General features: G+C 35.7%; 1 pseudogene; it reads right to left on the reverse strand.

Moving 5' to 3' along the window:
• Window positions 1-4,755: 4,755 nt before the first annotated feature.
• Window positions 4,756-5,162, reverse strand: LOC144324692 (U6 snRNA-associated Sm-like protein LSm1 pseudogene; annotated as a pseudogene).
• Window positions 5,163-6,000: the final 838 nt, after the last annotated feature.

A 6,000-nucleotide genomic window follows, 5' to 3' on the forward strand; every position in this document is an offset into this window, starting at 1 on the left:
GTAGTCAACATCTGTCTTCTATTGAAAATAGATTTGTGTTACCATATAAATGGAATCACACAGTTTACTAGATCCCTGCCCCCGCCCCCCCTTCTATGGTTTTGCTTTCTGAGGCTTTACTTCTTTGTTTTCAGTTACCCCTGGTCAACTGGGGTCTGGAAGCAGATAATCCTTTTGACATATCGTTAGAAGGTCAGTAATAGCTGAATGTTATGTCATAACCCCTACATCCCCGCCTCACTTCGTCTTATCACATAGTATTTTATCATCACAAAAAGAAAGGTGAGTACAATATAATAAGCTATGTTGTATTGTGTGTGAGATAGAGAGAGAGAGAGAGAGAGAGAGAGAGAGAGAGAGAGACTCCATATTCCCATTACTTTTCATTATGTATGTATAGGAAAAAAACCATACTATATGTAGGTTTGATACTGTCCATGGTTTCAGGCATCCACTGGGGATCTTGGAATATATCCTCTGCAGATAAAGGGGGACTACTGTATACATATTTTTGTATGACTTTTTTTTTCACTCAACATTAGTGTCTGTGAAATTCATTCATGCTGTTGCCTATAGCAGTCGTTCAGTTTTTATACTGTTTGTTGCATTTAATATTCCATTGTATGACTATACTATGTCATAGTTAGCCTTTCTACTGTTGAGGGACACTTGGGTAGTTTCTAGTTTTTATCTAGTGGGGTAGTGTCCTTATGAACATTTTTTACACCTCTTTCTGTGCGCCTATGTAGGTATGTCTAATAGAGTAGAATTGCTAGGTCATGGGAGTGCAATGTTTAGTTTTAGTAGATAGGATAATTAAGACTTTTTAATTCTTCTGGAGTCAATACTTTCAGGTTGTGATTTAAAAAAAAAGAATTTGTCCATTTCATCTAAATTATCTAATTTTCTCATTGCTCGTTTGATATCTGTACAAATTTCTAGTGATGACACCTTTTTTCATTAATGATCTTATTCATGTGTTCCTTTTTTTTCTTTGATCAATCTTTCTAGGAATTTGCAAATTTTATTAGTCTTTTTGAAGAACTAATTTTGGACTTAGTTGGTTTTTCTCTCTTCTATATTTTTTCTATTTCATCTTTGCTTACATCTTTATTATTTCTTTCCTTCTAGTTTATTTGCCTTAAACTTGGTGTTCTTTTCTAACTCCTTGAGGTAGTCATTAGATCATTGATTTTTTGCTATTCTTTTTTGCTAAAATATACATTTAAGGGTATAAATTATTCCCTTAAGCCTAGTTGAAGTGCTATGTTACACATTTCTGACATGTTGCTTCATCATTATTATCCAGTTCAGAGTATTTTCTAATTTCCATGGAGATTTCTAATTTCTGATTTGGTTCTTGAATCATGGGTTATTTTGAAGTGTTATTTAGTAACTTCTAAGCATTTGAGGATTTTAAAGTGTTTCATTGACCTCAAGGATTTTTTTCCTACTCTACTAAGAGGACATACTCCATTTAATTTAAATCCTTTGCAATCTATTGAAATCTGCATTATGATTTGGAATATGGTTTATTTTGTTAAATATCCCATGCACACTTGAAAATAATGTAATCCTGCTCTTGTTGGGTTAAGCATTCTACATAGGCCAACAAGGTCAAGTTGGTTTCTCATGTTGTTGAAATCCCCTTTATCTTTACTGATTCATTGTCTGACTAGCCTATCATTTGCAGAAAATGGATATGAAATCTTCAACTATGCTACTGGATTTACTTATCTTTCCTTTTAGCTCTGTCTGTCTGTGCTCTGCATGTTTTAATTTTTGTTTTTAGATGCATACACATTTTAGATTATTAAATCTTTCTGCTGAACCAAATTTTTGTTGTGAAATGCTCCACTTTATTTTCCGGGAATACTTCTTGCCTTAAAGTCTTGCTTTGTCTGATAACAGTATAGATAAGCCAGCTTTCTTTTGGTTAGTGTTTCTGTGGCATATTTGACTTTCAACGTGTAGGTGTCCATCTGCCGTAAACAACATATAGTTGGGTCTTGCTATTTTGTGTTGTTTTTTCCAGTCTGACAGTCTTTTAAGTTTAATTAGACAATTGAGTCCATTTTCAATCTAACAAATTCCCGATTTTTTCGTATTAGTTCTATCATCTTATTATCTGTTTTAAATTTGCTTGATCTGGTTTTTGTTCTTCTTTTCTTTCCCACTGCCTTCTTTTAATAAAGTGTTTTTCATTATTCTAATTCCTTCATCTATTAGTGTGTTAGTTATACATTCTTTTATTATTTATTCAGTGTTACCCTAGGGCAGGGGTTGGCATGCTTTTTTATCTGTGCAGAGACAGATAGTAAATATTTTAGGTATAGAGGGACATACACAGCCTCTGACTCCCTCTTCCCTCTGTCTCCTCTCCCTCCTCCTTCTTCAACTATTCTCTAAAAATGCAAAACCATTCTTAGGTCCCAAGCTATATAAAATAGGCTGTGGGCTGGATTTGAATGTGGGTGTTAGTTTGTCAAACTCTGCGAAAGATATACCATATGCCTTCACAGGATCTACTCTCCAATTAATAATTTTACTACTTCCTGGATAATACATGGACCACACATCACCCTAATTCCATTTGCTCAATTCTTTTCTTCCTTTTATGCTATTTTGGTCATGTATTTTATGTCTCTATGTATTTGAAATCTCACAAGACATTATTATTTTTACTGCTTTAAATAGTTAATAGTCATTTTGATTTGCTCTTCTATTTACCATCTGGTGCTCATTCTGCATTACTATTCTTCCAAGTAGGATCATTTTATCAGAGTAACTTTGTCTGGTATTTCTTTTAATGTGTATCTGTTGGCAATACATTTTCTAATTTTTTATTTGCTTGAATTTTTTTGGTATTCATTTTTAAGGGTATTTCTGCTGGATGTAGAATTCTAGACTGGCAGTTTCTTCCCTCTGCCCTCAGCCTTTTAGCTCTGTCATTCTGTTGGCTTCTATTGTTTGTGTAGCGTGGGTCTTATTACTTCTGCTGAATTTTTTCCCTCCTCTGGTTATTTTAAGATTTTTCTTTTTATATTTTTTTCTGAAGGTTTAGTATAACGTGCCTTTGTGTACTTTGATTTTGTGTCTTTGAGTTTGTTGTTGCTACTTGAATCTATATACTCTCAGTCTTTATCTCTTTGAATACTGATTCTGGTCTGTTTCCTCTCTTCTAGGATTCAAATTCCACATATGTTGATTCTTTTTACTGTGTCTCTCATGTTATTTTACATTTTTTTATTTCTCTGTGTCTCATTTTGTGTAGATATGTATATGTGTGTTTAATCTTTTCTTCTTCTGTTTCAATTTGATGATTTTTCTACTGACCTATTTTCCAATTTAGTAATCCTCTTTTCTGTTGTGTCTAATCTGCTGTTAAACCTATCTATTACCTGTTTATTGAATCCTTAATTTTAGTTATCATATTTCTGAGTCCTAGAATTTTTGTTTACTTCTTCTAAGAAAGATTCCAGGTTTCTATCTTTCCATCTATTTGAGCATATTAATCTTGGGTTTATAGTCTTTGATAACCACAGTATGTAGGCTACTATATGTTTTCTTATAGTCTCTCTTTTTAAAAAATTTGGTTTTATTTCCTAGCATGTTGTGTAAGTTTTGACTGAATATTGGAAATTGGGAATGAAGAATTATTGAGGCTCTGAATAATTTTGCCTTCCTTTGGAGAGGATATATTTTTTTTTCCTAGAAGGCAGTATACCTTGATCCTATCAGGAATTGAGATATTTTGAAGTAGGATTTTAGGCTTTGTGAGTGCTGGTCTCTGCCTGGCTTGTCTCATCTCTTAGGATATGATCCTTCATCTATCTCAATAAAAGCCTAGGTTATTTACTGAAATTTCTCCTCCTTGATGGGCCTTGAACATCAATATTTTTTCTCCCTAGCACTTTGAGACTACTGAAACTCTGACTGGGTTTTCAACCTCTTAGAAGCTGTTTACTGCTTAGTTTCTTGGCCGCTTGCCTATCATGTGGAAAGCTTAGGAATGAAAAAATTCCTTGAGGGAAAATCAAGTGCAGAATGCCCTTCTTATTTCTATTTAGGCTCTTTCTCCAGGATAAGAGTTCCTTATGTTCTGAGTAATTTGGTAGATTTGCACTTCAATTTTTGGCTTCTCAGACCACCTAGGCTACTACAGTTCTAGACCAATGTCTCTCCTCTATTTCATTGGTACCTCTTGAGAACTGGAAAATGCCTAGAAGGGAAAACATGAAGGAAATTTAGATTTTACTCACTGTTTCTCTTTTCTCCAGAATCTTGGCCTCTAAAGTCCTGGCTACTTTTACTCTCCGATGACTTTTAACAACTACTTTATGCAATATATTTAACTTTTATAGTTGCTCTTGGCCAAAGTCTCCAGAGATTTGTTTGTTTGTTTATTCATTTTTGAGTCTTGAGTTTCATATTTTATTTATAGGTAAATGAAGAACATCTCCTGTAAATGCTAATTTGGGACAAGAAGAGCAGTATAAAGTAGTTGCTGGTTTCACAGTGATGTGTGAAAGGAGGCTATGCCACTATTTGTTTGTTTGTTTTGAACAATGATTTTGCCATTAATAAGGGGAAAAAAGATGTGATTTCTTCACATTGCACATGTGAAAGAATTCAAAGTAAAATGACTTTTCAAAACTCTACAATCTCTAGTCAAAAGTGTGTGGTAACCAGGATGTCACTTTCATTCAGTGACAGCCCCTGCTTCCCACAACCAATAGTCTCTGAGTTGTTGACCTAATACTCATCAAGGGTATCTGCTTGATTTGGAATGGAGAGACTCTCATCCTTCAGAGCTTGGACTTTCAGCTTCTCAGCTTCCATCTTGGTGTGCTGTTCTATCCCTTGTTTTTCTAGGATTCCTTCAACAGACACTTGGTGGGATGTGTCACTGTCTTTTCCAATGATATTTCTCCTAGTAGGACCACATTTTCTCCTCTGAGAAAGGCATAAAAATGCCTTGAGGAATATCACTGTATTTTTTTGTCCACATGAATATGCTCCACAGCCTGATGTAGCACTAAATTAGCAACTTGATCAATGATTCTTATAAAACCAGTAAATATCCTTCCAATTTGAATCAGGACCAAGTGCTTTTTGTCTATGGCCTTGGTGAGGCTGGCCATGGTGGGCATATAGTTCATTCTGAGCTGAGATAAGGCTGCAGTGTATAGCAGTAGTGGGCCAGCATGACCAATACCTCTTTCTTTCCTCTGCAGTCGCTGCCTGGGCAGGACCCCAACAGGAGCCAGGACCAGGAACAGTATGTCTGTCCCAGCTCTCAGCAGCCCAGATCTGCTGGAAACTCCTCTAGAGATTTATTTTTAAAAGTGGTTTCCAGGACATGTCCCAGGGCCATTGCACATTTAGCTCTGTCTCCTGTACCTTTTTGAGACATCCTCAACCGAAGGCTGCCAAGGTCTTTTGGCTTCTTCAACATCTTTGACAATAAATTATTAAACTCTATTGAATATAATTTGTAAGTTTTAACTATTTTGTGTGTTTTTTTAAAAGATCTTATTTATTTGAGAGAGAGAGTGAAAGAGGAGCAGAGGGAGAGAGACTCGCAGACTCCCAGCTGAGCATGGAGCCCAAGGTGGATGCAGAGCCTTAGGCAGGGCTTGATCTCATGACCCTGAGACCACAACCTGAGCCAAAATCAGAAGCTGAACACTTAACTGACTGAGCCACCCGGGTGCCCCAAACTATTTTGTATTTTAAAATTAAGATTAATGTGCCAAGTATGATTATTCTCAATCAGATCACTCCGTTTACCTCAACACTGATTCTCTATGAAATAAAGTTTACCATCTTCCATTATATATTGTTGTGAGGCATTTCATTTCAAACTTACACACACATACTCACCATATATCATACCTCTTTTGGCCCCTCTGGCAACCCTGACCTGAGCTGACATTCTGACTCTGTTGTTATGTTGCAATATTACCAGAGTGAAGCGTCCTTCAACCCCTGGCCTTC

This window comes from Canis aureus, chromosome 12 (genome assembly GCF_053574225.1).
Source record: "Canis aureus isolate CA01 chromosome 12, VMU_Caureus_v.1.0, whole genome shotgun sequence".
NCBI lineage: Eukaryota > Metazoa > Chordata > Mammalia > Carnivora > Canidae > Canis > Canis aureus.